Genomic DNA, 24,253 nt, shown 5'->3' on the forward strand with positions numbered 1-24,253 from the left:
GGTTAAGGATGGACTAGTTCTATGTGTCGTTTGGTGTTGAAGAGACACTTAGAGTAGTTTAGGACTTAGTTTTTCCTTTGGCCAAACTATTAAGGGGGGTATGGACTAGTAGCTTGACCTAGGTGAGTCTAGTGGGTTAGGTGTGATGCACACTTATCAAATCTAGCACTAGGTAACTCTGAAGTAGCCCTAAGATCAATTGGAGAAAACTTCATTCACATATGATCTCGAGTTGGAAGTGAATGGATGGTCAAATTTTGACCGAACGTTGGTCCCGGTGTGATCGGACGCTGGCAGTAGAGTCCGGTCAGTTCATTTGATCAAGTGAAGTCGTTTAGATGTGATGGATACTGAGTGAAATGTGACCGGATGTTGGGTGCTAGAGTTCGGTCAACTCTAGTAAGGTTCTAGACAGGGAGAATCCTAATCAGACACGTTCGGTCAGTGCTGACTAGATGCTGGTCAGGTTTCAGTTACTGACCAGACGCTGAACAGCAATGTGACCAGACGCTAGGTGCTAGAGTCCGGTCAACATCAGTAAAGGTCCAGAGAGCAGTTTTAATGATCGAACGCAGGTCAGAGTCTGGTCACAACTTAACAGCTCTGTGGCAGGGAGAACTGACCAGAGCGTCTGGTCACCTTGACCGGAGCGTCCGGTCACCCCGCAGGGTGCTAACTCAAGCACATAACAGTTCATTTTGAATGAGGGGGTGTAAATACTTCCTCTATTCATCCAAGGGAGTACTCTTGCCCATTTGATCAGCTGAGAAACACCCTTGAGAGTGCTTTGGAGAGCAAGAGCCTAGTGAGGTGATTAAGATTTGAGAATCCAAGATTAAGGCCTCATTAGTGCAAGGAGAGTAGCAAGTGTGCATCCACCCTTCTCATTAGGCTTGTTGTGGTCAAGTAAGAGTTCTTGCTTGTCACTCTTGGTGATCACCATCATCTAGACGGCTTGGTGGTGATTGGGAGTTTGGTGATCATCCGGCGGAGCTTGTGGATGACCCAACTCAAGTTGTGAGCAGTTGTGGGTGATTCACCATGACGGAGTGTCAAAGAATCAACCCGTAGAGAGCACTTGATCCTTGCGCGGATCAAGGGGGAGCTACACCCTTGTGTGGGTGCTCCAACAAGGACTAGTGGGGAGTGGCGACTCTTCGATACCTTGGCAAAACATCACCGTGTTCCTCCTCCTCTCTTTACTTTCAGCATCTACTTTTGAGCAATTCAATTCTTGTCTTTACATTCTTAGAATTGCTATGCTAGAGTAGGATTGGAACTTAGGGTGCTAAACTTTTATACGGTAGATCATTAGAATGACTTTCTAGACACAAGGGTTGAAGTGGGCTAAGTGTAGGGTTTAATTATTGCAAAGAATTTTAGAATTAGCCCAATTCACCCCACCCCTCTTGGGCATCTTGATCCTTTCAATTATGCATTCATGTTTACCTTCATGCATTCATTATATACTTGTGATGGTGAGACTTGTGACATGTGTGCTCTCTACATTGATACTTATATATATGAGTGTCATGTCACTTGATTATGCTCATTTGCTTTGCTTCCGTGTTTTACTCCGATTCAAATGAGCTTTACCTCATGTACTCTTGCTTAATTCATATCCTATTGAGTACACCATGTTGGCTTGGGTCATATAAGCATGTCTAACTCCTTTGCTCTTATTGTCAAAAGCTTATATGAACCAAGCATGTTGAAAACCTCACTCATCTTACATACTCAAGGTTGTGTTGTCATCAATCACCAAAAAGGGGGAGATTGAAAGCATCTAGGCCCCTAGTTGGGTTTTAGTGATTAATAACAATGCGAGATTACTATGACTAACATGTGTTTTACAGAGGCAATTTAAGTTAGGTCATGGTAATGGAAATTGATTGGGCAATCATGGTTGTCATGCCCCTATCGATGGAAATCGTTTTGGTTTTTAAAGGATGGACGACAAGGTTAAGGATGGACTAGTTCTAAGTGTCGTTTGGTGTTGAAGAGACACTTAGAGTAGTTTAGGACTTTGTTTTTCCTTTGGCCATACTATTAAGGGGGTATAGACTAGTAGCTTGACCTAGGTGAATCTAGTGGGTTAGGTGTGGTGCACACTTGTCAAATCTAGCACTAGGTAGCTTAGGAGTAGCCCTAAGATCAATTGGAGCAAAGTTCATTCACAAAGGATTTGGAGTTGGTAGTGAATGGAGGGTCAAATGACTGACCGGACGCTGGTCTGGTTGTGACCAAACGCTGAAGGGTAAGTCCGGTCAGTTTATTTGATCAACTGGAGCCGTCTGGTTGCGACCGGGCGCTAAGTGAAAAGTGATCGGACGCTGGGTGCCTGCGTTCGGTCAACTCTAGAGAGGTTCCAGAGAGGGAGTTTCCTGATCGGACACATCCGGTCAGTGTTGACCGGACACTGGTCAGGATCAGGTAACTGACTAGACGCTGAACAGCGAAGTGACCAGACTCTGGGTACCAGTGTCCGGTCAACATTAGTAAGGTTCCAGAGAGCTTTTTTCATGACCGGACGTGTCCGGTCAGTGCTGACCAGATACAGGTCAAAATCTGATCAGAACTTAACAACTCTTTCTTACATAGTGGTGGGGATAACTGACCGGAGCGTCCGGTCACCCTGACCGAAGCGTCCGATCACCCCGTTAAATGCTGACTTAGCCCCCAAACGTTATGTTTTGAATGGGGGGAATTCCTTGTGTGCCATTAAAAAAGATCGTAATGCCCTGTGTGCCCCTGAAAAAGTTCAGCAGTCTTCAGCACCACTGATCCAACTTTTTTGTGCCCTCCATGCCACTGCCGTCAGTTTGGGCTCTAACGACGTCAAACTGCAGGTGTGAAAAGACAAAAATACCTTTAAGTCTAAATATGTCATTAATTTTTTTGAGTATCTTAACGATTTCAAATGAAAAAACTCAAAACTAGAAAGTTGCAGACATCGTCGAGATCTATAATTTTCATATAAAAATTATCTTCATTTAATTCCACAAAAAAAAGATATGATTTTTCTAAGATATATTAATCATATCAAATCATATCTTTTTTGTGGAATTAAATGAAGATAATTTTTATATGAAAATTATAGACCTCGACGAGATCTACAACTTTCTAGTTTTGAGTTTTTTCATTTGAAGTCGTTAAGATGCTAAAAAATTAATGACATATTTAGACTTAAGGGTATTTTCATCTTTTCATACCTGCAGTTTGACGGCGTTAGAGCCCAAACTGACGGCAGTGGCATGGATGACACAAAAAAGTTGGAGCAGTGGCGTTGAAGATCGCTAAACTTTTCTAGGGGCACATAGGGCATTGCGATCTTTTTTAATGCCATACAAGGAATTCCCCCTTTTGAATGAGGGGGTATAAATACTTACTCCACTCATCCAAGGGGGTACTCTTGCCTACTTGTTCAGCTGAGAAACACCTTATGAGTGCAAAGGAGATCAAGAGCCTAGTGAGTTGATTGAGATTTGAGAATCCAAGATTAAGGTCCTCATTAGTGCAAGAAGAGTAGCAAAGTGTGCATCCACCCTTCTCATTAGGTTTGTTGTGGTCATGTGAGAATTTGTGCTTGTTACTCTTAGTGATCGCCATCACCTAGATGGCTTGGTGGTAATTGGTAGTTTGGTGATCATCCAGTGGAGCTTGTGGATGACCTAACTCAAGTTGTAAGTGGTTGTGGGCGATTCACCGTGATGGAGTATCGAAGAATCAGCCCGTAGAGAGCACTTGATCCTTGCATGGATCAAGGGGGAGCTACACCCTTGCGCGGGTGCTCCAACAAGGACTAGTGGGGAGTGGCGACTCTCCGATACCTCAGCAAAACATCGCCGCATTCCTTTCCCTCTCTTTACTTTAAGCATTTACATTTGAGCAATTCATTTCATGTCTTTACATTCCTAGAATTGCCATGCTAGAGTAGGATTAGAACTTAGGGTGCAAAACTTTTATGCGGTAGAATAATAGAATCACATTCTAGGCACATGGGGTGAAGTGGGCTAAGTGTAGGACTTAATTATTGTTAAAATTTAGAATTAGCCCAATTCACCCCCCCTTTTGGGCATCTTGATCCTTTCACAGGTAATCCCGATCATGATGATTATTTCTAATACATGTATGATCCGTACTAATTGATTTATTATTTGTCATACCATGTTATTTTCTAAGTATGTTTTGTTTATTTTGCATCTATTTTAATGTATTATCTGCGTTAATTGGTTTATTTTTTTAATTGCAGGTGATTGAACAATGGTGGACGGTATAAAGAGGATAGTGTCGCTTTACTCAAAAGCGACAGCGACACGTAAAGGGTCTGATGCAGCTGAGGGGTCCAGGAAGAGACCTCGAGGTAGACCTAGGGGTTGAGGGAAGGGTGGAGGCAAGACGAGGCCACCGTCACCTGTACCTTCATTGCCGTCTGAGTTACCTTCCGCTCACTCATCCTCTGAGAAGGAGGAGGAGGTATAGGTGGAGGAGGAGGCAGGGGTGGATGAGGAGGTAGGGGTGGAGGAGGATACAGGGGGTACCTCTTCCTCTACTTCATCGCGTGTGTGGTTATCAGGTCCCTCAGCCCTCCCAAGGTGATCGAGACCTCTTGAGAGGCGCTCGCTGATTCAACCCAATGGAGACAAGTAAGTAACTTTAGATGCTATCACTATTTTTTTGTTTGATATGTTCAAAATTACAATAGAAACTAATAATTTATCTTAATCACTTGAGCAGAGATTGGAGGAAGGTTGGTGGGGGTGATCATGCACGCCATGTGAACGACATCCTTGGTCTTTTGATCAAGGAAAAGTTCCCTGACCTGGTGTAGTTTGGCGGAACTATCGAGCCAGCCTACACGTGGGCCCACTATGCTGCTATCCCCGATGCCCCTGATCAGGATGGCAGGGTATTCACCGACAAGGTGCAGCGTGTCAAGGCCGAGCTTTGGGTAAGTCTTTCTCGCACTACATTGCTCAATACATTGCATGAATTGGACATTCTTGAAATAATGACTAGATACATCGTGTCTATATGCAGGATTTCTTTAGATGCGAGGAGGGATACGAGGCCAAGGCGGATGCTGTGGCTGACAAAGCCACCAAGAAATTCGTCAAGGACATGCACTACGAGGCACGCATCCAGGCCATGATACAGCACCACGCGGAAATTCTTAGAGTAAGGGTCCCTAAAAGTGTGGCAAGAACCATGAGGCTAACCCCAGAATAATATCTAAAGATAAATATAGAACATTAATACTTATTTTTTTAGAGATTAATTACGCTTATTTCATCTTCTTATATGTCATATACTTGATGACGTAGGTGCCTCCATGGTGGTGCGCCTACGATTTGCAGTGCTAGTCCCGGATGGTGGACAGGTGGTGCGACCCCGCGTGGGAGAAGAATCACAACGCTTGTCGGGAATGGCGTTTGCTGATGCCGGATGCACCACACCATCAAGGCAACATCAACCTCTCAGAATACACAGCTAGATGGGTACATGAATTCATTTCTTTATTCTAACACTCAATTCTACATAATTTCTAATCAATTGCTTTTTTTGCAGTCGACGGCACATGGTGGCGAGCCTTGCTCCCAGTTCATGGCATATGCTTTGGCCCACAAGGGCAAGGTGACGGCCGACGTCGCCTACAAACTGGAGGACCCACCCTCGGCGTACAGCAGCGAGTCCATCCACAGCCGCCTCGATGGATACACATCGATGGCAAGGGCGGTCCATGGCCTAGAGTATGATCTGAGCGCTCATGACCTTGATGGAGAAGTGGTCATGAGGGCAGGAGGAGGCAAAAAGCATGACTGGTTCTGGATTGGTGACGACACAATCGACACGGCCAGTACTCCCACTCTCTCCTAGATTCAAGCATAGAGCACGAGTTCTAGCCCGACGATACGCCCACGACTGGACTCTACATGGTTCTAGATGAACGCACTCCAGGTTATTTCTATTTTATTCATCGTTCATTAATTTTTATATACTTTTGCATTGCATTGTAACATTGGGATGAAATATTGTAGGCTCAGCTAGAACAAGAAACGAGGCACCAGGAGGAGCTAGAGGCAAAGATGGAGGCAAAGCGGCAGAGGGCGAAGGCAGAGCGGCAGAGGATGAGGCAGAGCGGTTGCAGACGTTTGAATATATGAGCGGTGTTTACGCTGCAATCGGTCAATCTCCGCCACTGATGCCAGTCCCTCCTCCTCAACCTGCTCCAAATACTATTTCAGGCACTGTGAGTCACTTTACAACCTTATAATCACCGTTTCTAGTTTATGCAGAATCAATCTTACAAAGATGTCCATACACTAGAAACTTAGTGACTAATGCTATATGTTTGTTACCAACTATTACTTAAGCAATCATACTAGAGCACAATGCAACTGAGAAGACATTGCTGATAGTTACAAGGGTTATACTAGTTAGGCAGCAGAGAGACCATACGTGTTGTTCAATCTTGTCTCACACATGTAATCTCTTCTCCTTTGTGCAGAATCAATCGACGGCATCGAATAAGCCTCATGACCCAGCGTGGTCGTAGTGGAACCCATGGCCTAAGTGACTACTTATGATTTTATTTGTATTTGCATTTGTGGATTACCTATGACTATTTGTGGTTGTGAATGAACCTACTAGTAATTCTGAAGTTTATTTGCATTTATGTTTTGTCGATATATCTATATGAACTGCTTGTGATGCCTATTGTGAACTATCTGTGATGGATGTAATGTTTATTGGAATGTGGTACGTGGCTGTGACCGAACCAAATAAACTGATTATATGTGGTAGTTTTACTGAGTATTACACTCGGCAAATAGGGCTATTTGCCGAGTGCCATGAAAAATACACTCAACAAAGCTGATACGTGGCAAAAATCTATGCATTCTGGGACTAAAATGGCTTCTTTGCCGAGTGTCTGAGTTGTGACACTCGGCAAAGAAGCCAACATTTGTACGTTCTGGGCCAGTCTTTGTCGAGTGTCCGGTATTTGACACTCGACAAAGATGGCAGGTTTGCCGAGTACCTGGGATTTGACACTCGGCAAACCGTACAGTTTTGCCGAGTGTCATAGAGTTGACACTCGGCAAACTAGCCAGTTTTGCCGAGTGTCCCGCATCTGACACACGGCAAACGCGCCGTGATCGTCTCCGCGCCGTCACGTTATTTTTTTCACCGAGCGTCGGTTTCAGCTCTCGGCAAAGTATTTGCCGAGTGCCCGATAGAAAAACACTCGGCAAAGAGACGTTTACCGGCACTGTAGATGCCGTGTGCTGTTTGCCGAGTGTTACACTTGGCAAATTCTTTGCCGAGTATTTTTTGCGCTTTGCCGAGTGCTTGTGGCACACGGCAAAGCCACTGTTTCCGGTGGTGTGAGGACGATCGGCACAAGGTCCTTGATGGAGACAACTTGTTGATGAAGATGGTCATGGCCTGTGCAAGAGCGAGGGCAAGGGCTGCCTCCTCGGCAAGGCAATGCGTCCCTACGTCAGCGCGACGCTCGTTGTCGGATGGGGCAATGGAGGGAGAGGGAAGATGAAGGGCAACATAGGGATGTCGCAACTGGCTAGGACGCAGCGAAGAAGAGGCTGCGGCGGCTGGGGTAGGGTTTAGCGGAAGCTCGGTCAAAAGAAGCGAGGGCTAATTGATACCATGATAGCATGTGAAATTTGGGTAATCACATGATAATTTTCACTGAACAAACACGTGTACATATAGAGACCTGGCCAGGCTATGCGGTCGCATGCATGGGCTGGTCCCGATTACAAGAAGGCTAAAGTGATTGGCCTGATGATGTCTAACTTTATATGTCTAACAACATACAGTACAATTAAACTTGAAACCTGAGCACATGTTGCAATGGCGGGTGAAGGTCGACGGTGCCACGTCGGGCCATGGCACCTCGACAGCCGATGACATCGCGCCGAGCAGGGGAGGTGAGGAGGCAGGGAGGCAGGGCACAACAGTGTTTTTTGCGGCGTTGGCGCCGCGTTCATTCGCCCAGAGTTCGTCGCCATGCAAGCGGCATCTTGGGTGCTTGGCCAGGGATCAGCGGCAGTGGCGGCATTTCGTGAGAGGAGAAGAAAGTGACGCATGATTCGACTACAAGGAATAAAGTACCATACCTAGGTTAATTAGACACATGGGCAAATTTGTCAATTTAGGTGGTTAATTTAGAGAGATTAAAAAAGTGGTAAAAGATAGTGGAATGGTAGGGAATGCAAGAACACATGTAATAAATGGTGATTTTACGAAGTCTATGATAGAAAGGGTAAATCGGCGAAGCCTATCATTAGCAGTGGCAATTGCAATTTGAACAGCGCGCAAGCTCGCTCCAAGGTAGCAGATGCACAGGCACTGAAGCTGCGACCATGCCGAGTGCCATCTCTTGCTTGTCGTGTATCGTACCATAGTTAGCAATTACTCTATTGATCCTAAAAGAATGCAATTCTCGTTGGAGTTAGATGATTTGAATTTAACTAAAATTTATATAAAAAATACTAACATTTATAATACAAAATAATAAAATAAGTATCATTAAATTAATTATGAAATATATTTTTATAACAAATTTATTTAGATACATAAATATTAATATTATTTACTATAAATTTGGTTAAACTTAAAGTCAGTTCATGCAAAGGGAAAGAGTATTATATTAAAACTTGACACATAGTACATCCCTAAATTACATATGAAGAAATTTGAAATAAAAAATACACAATATTCTATCTAGATTTTTCCACCTTCTTCCCCGATGGCATCACTTGAACGCCGAAGCTAAAGGGCAGTCTTTATGCCGAATCCAACGAACCACCCTAAACATTGTATATGCCGTAAGATCCAACGCTTACTTAACTAACACAAATTCTATAATTGTATTTTTTTTTCTGGGACAAAGGAAGCATCAAATCTAGGGTCGTACTAGCAAGAAGTCACGCCTACAAGATTAATATAAATCCAGATGGGAAAAACGACAGGTTGGGATCTCATCCAGATGCACACTGGGCTGTACTGATGACCAACTCAAAGTCAGTTCATGCAACTGTATGGACAATGGACGGTTGACTAAAAGCAAGTTGGCCATCAAGTAAACTGAGCGTCCTACTCACTGCATGTTACTCCACGTGAATTTTCTATTTAAGAATTAGCTCTATTGGCTCTGACTCTGTCAGAAATTAGTGCTCCATTAGACAATTGATTGTCAATAACATTGTGATGGGCTCCTCAATTTCAGCTCTTAGTTTCTCGATCGTACAAGCTAGTTAAGTTGTCAATCGCTCAAAGTGATTTTTTATCGCCTGAGACAGAGTTGTCAATAGTGCAAGCCAGTTTATTCTTTCTTGGGGCCATCCTTAGTTGAAGACTAGTCACATTTATAGTTGTTGAAGTAGAAGACTAGTTTAGTCAATTTATTGTTAGATTTAGTCCAACATCAGAAATAGATGGAAAAGAGCACAAATCCTACACATAGGTGACAACAGCAGTTTGAAATAACAATTGGTTGTGTTATAATATATAAGAAAAAAGCCTTTAAAACTAGGTTGTGTTACAAACCAGTTGTGATGGTCACCCAAGCACTACAATTGGTTCTCAATGTAACTTTGACCGTTGAACCTTCAGTGGTGGTAGCGATACATGCAAAAGACACTACACCGGGAAAAATTTAGAAAGTGAACCTTAGCTCAACTGGTTGGGTGGGAGGTGTGGTCATGCACCCCACTCAGGTTCAAGTCCTCTCTTGAACCGAATTTGGGTGGCTATTTCTCTTCTTATTAATTATTAATGAAAACCATCTAGCTCCTCCTAGGTTGGATCTCTCTTTTTTCTGCACCGGAAAAAAATTTACATGTTTATAAATGAAACCCCTTGCAACCATCTCAACTATATTATTCTGACCACATAATAAAAAAACTGACATGGTACTCTATTTAATAAGAATGAAATTTTCATTGTGAGTGGCTGATGTGAATTGTGATGATCCTATTATAAGTGCATATTTTTGGAACTATTGAGTTAATTGTGAGCGATCAACTTTAGTTTTATCTCATATTGTAATACCTGAGGTCGTGGGTATGACTTCCCGTGGAGAGAATATTACAGGATTTAACGGTTTTGTGCTTTCAATGTTGGACAATGTTTCTGTCAACAGTAATGTGCTTGTGTTGACTTCGTAAATCTCTTCTCAAGGATTTAGGGGCCCAGTCTTCAAAGGTGCTCATAAGGATAGGGTTTGCTTGTGTGTTCATAGGGGTGAGGGTGTGCGTGCGTTGTGAGTGTCTACATTCTACCGTGTAATAAAAAAAATGTGTATGTAGAGGCGAATTAATGAAACCTAGTGAAAGGTGAATATGATATTTTTCCTCTTCAACGACATCAAGTCAACTTGTATGTATAATAACATAGTGTGATCTACACATTAGATACCCCATTTATATAATTTAGGCTAGATGTTTCCTTAGTTGGAGCCTATGGTCCCGTTCGCTTCGTTAAAAAAACAAGTCGAAACATTGTTCTGGCTGATTTAGTGTGAGAGGAAAATACCGTCACAGCTAAAAAAGGCTAAAAAGTACGAATTATAAGAGAAGCGAACAGGGACAGCCTGGGCTTGGGCCCACCTGTCTGGTGGTCCCTGACAAAGTCCGGCCGAACACTTCTGTATTCTATCACTGTTCTTGCCTTGCTACTTCTGAGTCTGAACGATGTTGGGTTTCTGTCAGTGTTTCAGCGCCGTCTGCCACTTTGTATTTTAACAACATTCAGAATTGGAGTTGAGTCGTTGAATCTCTTCTTGTTCTGCTCTGTTCTGTCTGTTGTGTGTCCAGCGTCTAGAACACTCAGTGAAATCCATCCATGCTAAAATTTGAGGTGACCACCAAAAACAGAAGACATATTTTGATTTATTATATAACTGATGAAACGAATAAGGTTAGCCAAAGGAAACATTTGTTGTTCACACAGTACCTCCAACGACAGGCAAATGTTATGAACAGCGCGCGAGCTCACTCCGAGATAGCAGATGCACAGGCACTGAAGCGGCGACCATGCCGAGTGCCATCTCTTGATCGTCAACTTTGTGTACCGTGCCATAGTCGTTAGCAATTATCAAGTCTAGGGTCGTACTACCAAGAAGTCGCGCTTACAAGATTAATAATATCTGAATCATGATGGGGAAAACTAACGACAGGATGGGATCTCATCCAGATGCACACTGGGCTGTACTGATGACCAACTCAATGTCAGCTCATGCAACTGTATGAGCAATGGACAGTTTGACTAAAAGCAAGTTGGCCATGAAGTAAACTGAGCGTCCTACTCACTGCATGTTACTCCACGTGAATCTTCTCTTTCTAAGAATTATCTCTATTGGCTCTGACTTTGTCAAAATTTAGTGCTCCATTACATTAGACATTTGATTGTCAGTAACATTGTGGCTCCTCAATAGCTCTTAATTTCTACTACAAGCCAGTTATGCTGTCAATCGCATAACGTGATTGTTATTGCCCGAGACAAAGGTGTCAATAGTGCAAGCCATTTTAGTGCTTCTTGAGGCCATCCTTTGTTGAAGACTAGTCATGTATATACTGCATGTTCGCTTGGCTTATAACTCGTATTTTTTCAGCTAACGAACAGTATTGTTCTCTCACAACAAATCAGTCAGCAGTACTTCTAGCCATGCCTTATCAGCCAAGCGAACATGGCATAGTTGTTGAAGTAGAAGAGTAGTTTAGTCAATTTATTGTTAGGTTTAGTCCCATTTCAGAAATCAATGGAAAGGAGCACAATTTATGGTTAACAGAAAATACTACACATAGGTGACAACAGCGGTTTGAAATAACAATTGGTTGTGTTATAAGAAAGCCTTTACAATTGGGTTGTGTTATAAACTAACTGTGATGATTGTCACTCTATCTAACTTAAGGGCCGTTGAACCGGCAGCGATGGTAGCAATACATGCATAAGACAAAACTATACTGTGAAAAAATTTACATGTTATTTTCTCTATAATAAATGAAACCCCATCCATCTCTCTCTCAACTACATTCTTACCACGTAATAAAAAAACACTGACATGGTACTCTATTTAATAAGAACGAAATTTTCATTGTGAGTGGCTGATGTGAACTGTGATGATCCTACTATAAGTGCACATTTGAAACAGTTGAGTTAAGTGTGACCGATCAGCTTTAGTTTCACCTCAGATTGTAAATCAAATTGGTGGTGGTGGTGGTGGGTGGGGTTGGGGGGGGGGGGGGGGGGGGGGGTTGTTATTGGAACCCAGTGAAAGGTGAATATGATATTCTCCTCTTCAACGACTTCAAGTCAACTTGTATAGGTAATAACATGGTGTGATCTACACATTAGATATCCCATCTATATAATTTAGGCTAGATGTTCCCTTAGTTGGAGCCTATAAATAGCATCAGCCGCTCAATCATATGAGCACCAACTAATCTCGTTGACACCCTATCTCCTGATCTCTCTAGCTAGGTTAATTAGCAAACCTTGCCGTGTGCGTTCATCAACAGCAATGGCTTCTGGTGCCGCTGTCGCTGCCGCCATTGGTTTTTTTGCCATTATGGTCCTATCTTCCCTGGGGCACACAGAGACAGGGCCGTTATGCAGTGACTGTGGATTGCTGTGCACTATGAACTGCACAACAGAGATCGCCACCGCCTGCAGAAGTTACTGTGAGAACCCCTCGGCTGGTAGGCAGTATTGCGAGAGGCAGGTCTTTCAGGCGTGCACGTTGTCTTTCTGTTGCTACGGCAACTGCAGCCGTGATTGCGACTTGGAAGCCAAAAATGGCTGCCATGTCCACGACACCACTATCGATTGCCAGTCTTGCAGGGGCGGTATACTCCAGTACTGCATTCCCACCTGCAACAGCAACTGCAACAGCACCTGCGTGAAGAAAGACCATGGATGCTGAGCACTTCATCCAAGCTTGGTCTCATTCTTTGTTGTTGGTCAGCATCTCTTTATTATGCATGTATTGCATGGTTGTAGGCTCTGTTCGGCTGGCCTAAAAGCTGTTTGTATTGATTTATACGACTGATTTGTTAGGAGAGAAAAATAATATACCATAGTTGAGCCGACTTATAATGGCAGCCAAACAGAGCAGTAGTCTTGAAGCCCCTCGAATCTCTAGGTCTCGGATATGTCTACAATAAATAAAGTACCTTTGCAGTGTACTTTTTTAGTACTTTATATGAAGATTTGCATGTGTAGCCCTTGAACAATATGCATGGATCTCAAAGCAAACAAATTATTAATTAAATATTTTTCGTGATATGCATGGATCTCAAAGCAAACAAATTATTAATTAAATATTTTTCTTGATTTTTGTAATCAATGGTCTCATCTGCCCGGGCCTGGACGCCTGGCCTTGCCCATTGACTTATTCGGTGCTCTCAGATATGTGAGAAAAACCTAATCTATCTCCCTCAACTATTGTGGTCATCTGGTTTTGCTCCCTAAACTATAAAATCAGTTTTTTGACCCCTTAACTTTTAAAACGATTTGTTTTTACACTTTGGGTGGTTTGTTGCCCCATGTTAGAGGAAGGTAAATCAGACTAAGTTGAAAATTCAAGAAGGTAAATCGGACTACAAATACTTTTTTTAAAAAGTTAAAATTCATAAAAAATGTTTTTCCAAAAAAATATCCAAATATTTTTACATGGAAAATAATGTAATTAAAAATCATAAAATTAGGTTTAATCTTAGAAAATTTGTTTTACCACGGAAAATATGAAACTAGTTTCAGTTTTTTTTCCTAAAATCATGCTCTACCTTATGGTGACTAGCTTGAAATAGTTTGAATCTTTATGGGCTCATTTTGTGTATTTGCTAGTAGAAGCGCTCGTTATCTATTATAATTAGTATATGTTGATCATCTGGACAATGTAGAAGCGTCAATGGAGCATTGTTAGGACCATATGAGGTGTTGGTCCCCTGTCTTGGATAAATTTTCAAAGTAGTTATGTTAACCTGCGTGGTTGTATGTACCTAGCCGCACATATGCATGCACCCTTCTGTCGGGTACCTTAGAACGGGGTACCCCGAGCGAACATGAAAGGGGTCACTTAAGCCCCATCAAAAAACAAAGCTAGAAGGTAAGCCATGGGCCCCTCACCCACCACGTCCGAGCCCGCCAGGCTCTCCGCTTCGCCTCAAACCTCGCGCAGGAGGTCTCGGTGTCCTGACGCAATCTCCGCCTCGCGCGAGCCTCTCGCGGAAGGCCTCGGCAAGGAGTCCGATCTCCGTCTCGCGCGAGGCCTCATTCTCCGTCTCGCGCGAGGCCTCATTCTCCGTGTCGCTCGAGGCCAGTTCGTCCGCAGCCCGTCGCCCCCTGCCTTGACCGACCCTCCCGACAGCGCGTCATGTCTCATTAATACTTCAACCACTCCCGCAATTTCAGCCGGACGATGGCTCGACGCCACAGAATGGCCGACGGGACCCGAGGTCGCATCAGCGCCATACCGGCTGGGACAGGGCACGGCGGGGATTACCGGCCACTGTGTTCTGACACTGTGCCCACGATCAGCGCCCACACTGGACTGTGTCCCATGATCCCCGCCTCGAAAACAACATCGCACGGACAACTTGGCCCGAGTCATCACTGCCTCCAAGCCAGCGCACCAGATCAGCCGCCCTCTCAGGACCTCGGCACTGTGCACCAAGGACTCGGCTATCTCGGTGTCTATGCCCGCCGAGACCCCCCACTACGGTGCAGCCTCGGCGCCGACCAAGCCTTAGCCTCGCGAGCAGTCCGTCTACAGCGGCTTGCACATCCACCACCGCACCCACTCCGAGGTAGTCCCGGGGCTCCCACGACGCACAGGATTGGATGGGACTAGCACGCCACCCTAGTGCTCCAAGGACGGACCACTCCGACGACCACGCCGCCACAGGAACAAGCCACAGGGCTTGAACACACCACCCCTATTGGCACAACGCCGTATAGTTAACACATGTACTGTCCTTGTCCTCCCTTCAACTATAAAAGGAGAGGACTTGGGCCACTTAGACGGGGACTAGAAGAGAAGAACACACACACGCACACATCCCAGCCGCCTGAGAGCAACGTCTCAAATGGCCCACACGACACCTTGCCAAGACCTGGGACTAGCTCCCTCTCTCCCCTAGCTTGTAACCCCCTACTATAAGCACTTCGGTGCAAGGAATACAAGATCGATCTCTCACACTGGACGTAGGGCATCGATTGCCTGAACCAGTATAAACCTTTTGTCTCTTTGCATCACCATCCGGGATTAGGGGCACGTAGTTTAAATTCACTGGTTGGTTGAGGACCCCCCGGTCCGAAACACCGACAGTTGGCGCGCCAGGTAGGGGCGTCTGCGTGTCAGTTTCGTCATCCTAGCAAGTTCCGGATGGCAGACCCCGTACAACCATTGCGCCTCGGCACGGTGGTTTGGTTTGGGAGCCTAGAGTTCATGTCTCTAGGGCATGAGTACGACATGGTACTCCTCACTCCTCGAGCCCCACCAACCAACAATGAAGTCATGCACCGGTAGCCCAGGCGCAGGTGGTGCCCGGGCGGCCGCTCTCGCCGCGCCCACCAGGCACGACGCGAGCAAGACCACCCCGACGCTACGCGAATCCGGGGCGGCACGCCGCTCCCCGCCGATATCCTATGACCAGCTGTTGGCACAGGGTCCCTGGCTGCGGACCTGTCTAGCCTGAGCTTGGACAAAGGAAAATCACCAGTGGCACGCGGCGATACCCAGTTGTCAAGCTCCGCTCCACCACTCCCTGAGGAGCCGATCCTGGCGGAGCAGAATCTGGCGACTGCACCATCCCCATACCCCTTTGGGTTGAGAAATGCCGCCACCTTTTATGCCTACGCTTACACTACCGCTCACAAGGATCCCACAGAACGCCGTCAGCGCTTCATTCTCGACCTAAGCACCCACGCCGACTCCTCGGAGGAGGACGAGGCATGGCCCGGAGTGGATTTCTCTGGACTCCATGACCTTGGGGCTATGCGCCAGTTCTTGGCCGCAAGCGACTACTGCTTAGGCTACTCCGACTCCGACGACGAAGGCACCTACGACCCCACTCGCGAGTGTTTTCACGTCGGGCTCGGGATGCTGAGAGCGGGCGAGGAGGACGAGGGGGTAGGTAGCTGTTCCCTGCTTCGCCCAGGTACAGGTGCCGCCACACCTCCACGCATTGTCCTACCGGCCGCACGAAACGAGATCCCCACCCTTGCGCGACCTCAACGCCTAGACTTGGAACAACTCCGTGAGCTCCAGGCCAAGGTCGAACAAGACCAACTTCTTCTGCAGTAGCTTCGAGACTCTCTCGAACAGGAACAGCGAGGTCGCGGCAAAGGCGGAGGAGCCCGACGGAGGGCCCACGATGTGCATCACCGCATCCATGACGACGAAGGGAGTGAGCAACCCCCAGTCTTCAATCGCGCTAGCTAGAACGTCATGGCTGTGGCAATGCTGGTCTGCGCAATGCCCGAGCCTTCTACCACAGAGGGGCGGTGGGTCCGCGGTGAGCTTCGGGATCTCCTAGAGACCGCCGTGGTTTAGCAGGCCGAGAGTTCCGCCTTCCGACGGCACGAGGGCGTCTTGAACCTGCCCGCGGCACCGCCTCGGTAGGACAGGGAAGCCCCGGCTCGTCTCGAGCCTGCTCGAGCGCCGATAGCCCATAGGGTCCCCGTGCTTCTGGGTCACCTCGGCAATCGACGCGAGGTGTAGGGAGACCATGAGGTGGTCAGCAGGCGACGATGCCACGACAACAAGGGGCCCGCTCAGGGCTACCACCCACACCGAGGTGGTTGCTACGACAACAAGGAGGACCGTAGACCTTCTCCTGAACCGCCAGGCCCTCGGGTCTTCAGTAGGGCCATCCGCGCCGCCCTTTTCCTGGCCTAGTTTCGGCAACCAGCCAATCTCGCGAAATATAGCAGCGAGACCAACCCTGAACTCTGGCTTGTTGATTACTGCTTGGCCTGCTAGCTAGGTGGCGCGGACAATGACCTACTCATCATCCGCAACCTTCCCTTGCTCTTGTCAGACTCAGCGCGAGCCTAGCTCGAGCACCTTCCTCCCTCACAAATCCACGACTGGCGTGACTTGGTTAGGATCTTCGTCGGGAACTTCCAAGGCACATACATGCGCCCTGGGAACTCCTAGGACCTTAAAAGCTGTCGCTAGATGCCGGACGAGTCTCTCCGAGACTTCATTCGACGCTTCTCCAAACAGTGCACCGAGTTGCCCATCGTCGGCGACTCAGAGATCGTCCAGGCTTTCCTCTCTGGCACCACCTACCGAGACCTGGTTCGAGAGTTAGGTCAGAATGTACCATGCTCTGCTGCTGCACTCCTCAACATCGCCACCAACTTCGCCTCAGGCGAGGAGGCTATCGGAGCCATCTTCCCCGACAGCAACACCAAGGGAAAGCGGAGGGACGAGGCCCCCGAGGCTTCGGCCTCCCACCTCCCCAAGAGAAAGAAAAAGGGGTGCCTAGGGAAGCAGGAGGTCCTGGAGGCCGATCTGGTTAGGGCCGCAGAATGCAAGAATCCCCGAGGCCCCAGAGGCCCTAGGCCTTTCGACGACATGCTCAAGAAACCCTGCCCTTACCACCAAGGCCCGGTCAAGCACGCCCTCAAGGATTGCTCCATGCTGCGACGTTACTACACCAGGCTCGGGCTCCCCGACGACGACGCCAAGCAGAAGGGCGTCGGTGACCGGGACGAGGACAAGGACGATGGGTTCCTCAAGGTACACAACGCCTTCATGATCTTCAGTGGACCCTCGGCGTGCCTTACGGTGTGGCAGCGCAAGAGGGAACGCCGAGAAGTGTTCTCGATCAAGGTGGCCACCCCCTAGTACCTTGACTGGTCTTGGGAGGCGATCACCTTCGATCGAGATGACCACCCTGACCATGTTCCGAATCCCGGGCAGTACCCACTGGTTGTCGACCCGATCATCGGCAACACCCAACTCTCCAAGGTGTTGATGGACGGAGGCAGCGGCCTCAATATCCTCTACGTCAATACCCTGGAGCTCTTGGAGATCGATCGGTCGAGGCTCCAAGGCGACGTTGCCCCCTTCCACGGCATTGTGCTAGGGAAGCGCACGCGACCCATCGGGCGCATCGACCTTCCCGTCTACTTGGCACCCCCTCTAACTACCGCAAGGAAGTCCTTACCTTTGAGGTAGTCGGGTTCGGGGGAGCCTACCATGCCATCCTAGGGCAGCCATGCTACGCCAAGTTCATGGTAGTCCCCAACTATACCTTCCTCAAGCTCAAGATGCTAGGCCCCAGCGGTATCATCACGATTGAGTCCATGTACGAACATGCATACGACTGCGACGTTGAGTGCATCGAGTATGCCGAGGCTCTTGCGGAGGCTGAGACCCTCATCGCCCACCTCGACCAACTCAGTGGCGAGGCGCCTGACTCCAAGCGTCGCGCGGGGGCGTTTGAGCCCACGGAAGCCATCAAACTCGTCCTGGTCGACCCCGCCTGCCCTGACGACCAAGCGGTGAGGATCAGCGCCACCCTTGACATCAAATAGGAAGCCGTGCTCGTTGACTTTCTCCGTGCAAACACCGACATATTTGCATGGAGTCCCTCAGACATGCCAAGCATACCAAGGGAGGTTGCCGAGCATGCCCTAGACATCTAGGCCGGATCTAGACCAGCGAGGCAACGCCTACGCCACTTCGATGAGGAAAAGCGTAGGGCCATCGGTGAGGAGATACAGAAACTCTTGATGGCTGGATTCATCAAAGAAGTGTCCCACCCAGAGTGGTTGGCTAACCCCGTGTTAGTCAAGAAGAAAAATGGGAAATGGAGAATGTGCGTAGACTACACTGGTTTGAACAAAGCCTGTCCAAAAGTCCCCTTTCCATTACCCCAAATCGATCAAATTGTTGATTCCACTATAGGGTGCGAGACCTTGTCTTTCCTTGATGCGTATTCTGGTTACCATCAAATCAAGATGAAAGAGTCAGACTAGCTCACGACTTCTTTCATCACACCATTCAGCATGTACTGCTATGTGACTATGCCTTTCGGCCTCAGAAATGTAGGTGCCACGTACCAGCGGTGCATGACCCAGGTCTTTGGCGACAACATTGGGTGGACCATCGAGGCCTACATAGATGACATCGTGGTCAAGACTAGAAAAGCCGAGGATCTCATCGACGACTTGAGGATAACCTTCAAATGCCTTAGAGAGAAGGGCATCAAGCTCAATCCCGAGAAGTGTATGTTCGGGGTCCCCCGAGGCATGCTCTTGGGGTTCATAGTCTCGGAACGCGGCATCGAAGCCAACCCAGAGAAGGTCTCAGCCATAACCAGCATGGGACCAATCAGAGACCTCAAGGGAGTACAGAGGGTCATGGGATGCCTTGCGGCCCTGAGCCGCTTCATCTCGTGCCTTGGCGAAAAAGGTTTGCCTCTGTACCGACTCTTGAGAAAATTCGAGTGTTTTTCTTGGACCCCCAAGGCCGAAGAAGCCCTCGACAGACTCAAGAGGCTGCTCACAAATCCTCCCATCCTGGTACCCCCAGCCAGGGATGAGGCCCTCTTACTCTACGTCGCCGCAACGACCCAAGTGGTCAGCGCTACCGTAGTGGTAGAGAGGCAGGAAGAGGGGCATGCTCTACCCACCCAACGTCCTATTTATTTCATCAGCGAGGTGCTCTCTGAGACCAAAGCATGCTACCCTCATATCCAGAAGCTGGTCTACGCCGTGGTCCTGACCCGGCGCAAATTGCGTCACTACTTCGAGTCGCACCCAGTGACTATGTTATCATCTTTCCCCCTGGGCGAGATAGTTCATAACTGGGAGGCCTCGAGCAGGATAGCCAAGTGGGCCGTCGAGCTTATGGGGGAAACCTTGACTTTTGCGCCTCAAAAAGTGATCAAGTCTCAGGTCTTAGCCGATTTCGTGGCTGAGTGGACAGACACCCAACTGCCACCTGCTCAAATTCAGACGGAGTGCTGGACCCTGTACTTCGACGGATCCCTGATGAAGACTGGGGCAGGCACGGGTCTGCTCTTCATTTTGCCCCTCGGAGTACACATGCGCTACATGGTGCGGCTCCACTTCGCCGCCTCCAACAACATGGCCGAGTATGAGGCCCTCATCAATGGCTTGCAAGTCACCATCGAACTTGGGGCACGGCGCCTCGACGTCCGAGGTGACTCGAGGCTCGTCATAGATCAAGTGATGAAGGAGTCAAATTGCCTCGACCCCAAAATGGAGGCTTACTGCAAGTTAGTACGATGCCTAGAAGACAAGTTTGACGGTCTCGAACTAAATTACGTCACGCAGAAGTACAATGAGGCTACCGACGAGCTGGCAAAGATGGCCTCAGCATGGGCACCGGTCCCCCCAAACATCTTTGCTAGAGACCTCCACAGGCCTTCCATTGACTACACCTTGGTAACAGAGGAGGGCCCACCGGTGGAAACCACAACGAAACTCGACGCCCCCTCCACTGTCGAGGCCCCCTCGACCGAGCCCGAGGTCATGGAAGTCAACACCGAGCCTCCGCAGACTGATCAGGACATGAATTGGCGAATCCTGTTCCTCGATTGGCTTGATTGGGGGGAGCTTCCTAGCGACAGAATCGAAGCACGATGGCTTGCGCGCCGAGCCAAGACCTACGCCCTCTACAATGACGAATTGTACAGGCGAAGTCCCTCAGGTGTCCTCCAATGATGCATCACTACTGAGGCGGGCCGAGCCCTGCTTTGGGACTTGCATGCAGGCGCCTGCGGGCACCATGCGGCGCCTCGAACGCTCGTGGGGAACGCTTTCCGCCAAGGGTTCTACTGGCTGACGGTGGTCGCCGATGCTACCAAGCTAGTACGCTCCTACGAAGGATGCCAGTACTATGCTCGGCAGACACATCTCCTGGCCCTGGCCCTGCAAACCATCCCCATCACGTGGTCGTTCGCCGTATGGGGGCTCGACATGGTCGAGCCTCTGCAGAAGGCCCCCGGGGGCTACACCCATCTACTGGTATCAATCGACAAGTTCTCCAAATGGATCAAGGCTCGTCCGATCAATCGAATCAAATCTGAGCAGGCAGTGCTGTTCTTCACTGACATTATCCACAGATTTGGGGTCCCCAACACCATCATCACCAACAACGGGACACAGTTCACCAGCAAAAAGTTCCTAACGTTTTGTGATGACCACCACATCCGTGTGGCCTGGTCGGCTGTAGGACACCCAAGGACCAACGGCCAAGTAGAGCATGCCAACGGCATGATCCTACAAGGCCTCAAGCTAAGGATTCACAACCGGTTGAAAAAGTTTGGCAAGAAATGGCTCGCCAAACTCCTGTCGGTCATCTAGAGCCTGAGGAACACTCCAAGCCAAGCCACGGGGTTCACGCCTTTCTTCCTAGTCTATGGGGCCGAGGCCATCCTCCCCACCGACTTGGAATATGGTTCCCCAAGGCTACAAGCCTATAATAAACAAAGTAACCGCACCACCCAAGAGGACGCCCTTGATCAACTAGAGGAAGCCTGGGACGTCGCGCTACTACACTCGGCTAAATACCAGCAGAGCCTACGGTGCTATCAGGCCCGACGTGTCCGAGGCCGAGACTTAAAGGTAGGTGACCTGATGTTGAGGCTAGCACAGAGCAACAAGGGCCACCACAAGCTGACCCTGCCATGGGAAGGACCGTACATCATCGCCCAAGTACTGAAACCCGGGACCTACAAGCTAGCCAACGAGAAGGGCGAAGTCTTCGCCGATGCTTGGAACATAGAACAGCTACGTCGCTTTTATCCCTAAATTTCCAAGCATTGTACATGTCATTTCTCGAAATACAATTAAAAAGCGTTCTTTAGTTGGTCTAATTTTTCGAGAAACCCCCAAGCCCATCGTAGGTCTTGGCAATATAGTAACACGGCAAGGGAGACTTGACTCTGCCTCGGTAGAACCAAGCCTCCCTCGGGGGCTAGATGGGGGACTCCCCCCTAGGTCCCACGCACCATCCTTCAGTTGTTTTTCGTAAAAGTTCCTATGCCAAGACTCTAGCAGGCTCTGACGAATCAGTTGTAAAAACCCCTTGGACCAAGGTCTGTTTCCTAAGCAAGAGGCCGATGGAGTCACGAGACAGCCTATGCCCCCGGGCTACGGCACTCCCTCACTACCTCTCGCCCAAGGGACGGCTTAGGCCCCCAAGGGGGTGTTTTGCAAACGAAATCTGATCAGGAGCAATAGAGGGTAGAGGCTCAGAAACATAAGAAAAACAACTAAGAAACACAAATACTTCAGAAATAAAAGCCTCGATGGCCACAAGCGTTACGATACAAAAATAACTCCTACTCTATTTTTACATAGCCCCCGGGGCCCAGATCAAGGCTTAGGGCCTTCAGCACCGACAGATGGTAGGGGAGGAACCACCTCCTCTTCGAAGAGCGTCGCCAGCGCTGTGCCAGGGCCTTTTGCCACCTCCATCAGCTTCGTGACCGCCGCATTAGCCTCCTCGTCATCATCAGGCAGGACATACCCATCACTGATGGCCGAGAGGTCGACGCCGACGTAGTGAGAAGAGATGACGGCTAGCGCACGCTTGACACCCGTGTGCAGTGCTCCTCGGAGCCGCTCACGCATCTGGTTGCTCAGCGCGATCAAATGGCTCCCCAGGGAGCTACCTGACTAAACCCCTTCAACCTCTAGGGCCTCGCAGGCAGAAAGGGCAGCACGCTTCAGCGCCTCGTGCTCCCCGATCTTGGTCTCGAGCACCGTCTGCACCGCGCTGGAAGCCTTAGTGGATCGAGTAACATCCGCCTCTAACTCTGCACCACAGAAAATGGAATGAGGTCGAGCGAGGGAAAAAACAACCTAAGTTAGGGGTAGAAGCCCATGGAACTCACCCTTGGCCTTCTGCCCCTAGCGTCGGGTCTCGACCTGATAGGCCTCGGCTTTCTCCTTCCAGCGTAGGGCCTCAGCCCGGGAAGCCTCGGCCTCCTCCTTCAAGCACTGGGCCTCGACCCAAGAAGCCTCGGCCGCCCTAGAAGCTTCACTCCCTAGCTCTGTGTCACACAAGGGAGTTAGGGAGCGAACATAAGGAAAAGAAAACAAAATGAGGGGACTAAAACTCACCCTCAACCGTCCCCCTCCAAACCACAGCCTTGGTTCGCGAGGCCTTAGCTGTAGCAAGGGCCTCATCCAAGGCACCTTTCATCAGCTGGTGCGACCCCTGTTCCACCCCCAGCTGCCCCGTGAGAGCCGCGGCCGAGGCCGTAGCTTCAATGGCTCGGCCCCTGAAGGCATCCTGATCGCTGACTGCGTGGGTGAGCTCCTCCTCCAACTCCTTCACCCGCGCCGCACGAGGGGTGAGCTGCATCTGGGACGTGGCCGCTTCGACCTTCACGTCGGCACAACAAAGGCGGAGGTCCTCTACCTCTATGCTCCGCGCCAACAGGAGCTCGTTGGCGCTGGCAAGAAGGCCCTTCTGTCGCTGAAGCTGGTCCTAGACGCCCCTCTCCCGCCGGAGAAAGACCGACTTCCCAAGGGACTGGGTCTCGAGCTCCTAGGGAAGCAGAACAGGGGTCATTGATTACAACAAAACCAGAAAAGGACAACGTCGCGCGAGAAAGGAAAACGCAAACCTAGGCGACTCCGGGCAGTTCATCGACCACCACGGATAGGGCAGTCCGTAGCGACCGCTTCGCCAGCTGGCGGTATTGCTCGAAGGTGCCCCAGCGCTCACCCTCGGCTGTGTCCTCAAGGGCGAACAGAGGCTCCCCCTAAGGGTCGTCCTGGCTTCGCCACAGTACTCACGGGTGATCCCACCCACGAGGCTCGGGTCGCGCCCGCACGAGGGCCAAGCTTCCCTCATCCAAGACCGGTGCTGGCTGTTCCACGGCACCAGCATCCTCGGCGTCGACCACCTCCCGTGCCCGAGAAGTATCATCGGAGGAGATCGGATAGACCTCCACCTCCCGAGTGCTCTCTCGCAACAGCGGCGACCCCTGAACCAAGGGCGCCACCGAGGCCTCCGCTACCTTCATCTCTGCCTCCTGGACAGATGGCCTCACCGCCATTACGATAGCCTTGGTGGCCTCGAGGGCTCTAGCCTCTGCCATCGTGGCCTCAGAGGACGTAGAAACACCGACCGCGGCCACTGTGGTATCGGCGGTCTTGAGCGCCCTGTCCTCCATCGCCTTAGCCTTGGAGACCCCGGGGGCCTCGGCAACCAAGGGCACGCCGGCCCCAT

The sequence above is a fragment of the Miscanthus floridulus genome, chromosome 16 (assembly GCF_019320115.1).
Source record: "Miscanthus floridulus cultivar M001 chromosome 16, ASM1932011v1, whole genome shotgun sequence".
In the NCBI taxonomy this organism is placed as follows: domain Eukaryota; kingdom Viridiplantae; phylum Streptophyta; class Magnoliopsida; order Poales; family Poaceae; genus Miscanthus; species Miscanthus floridulus.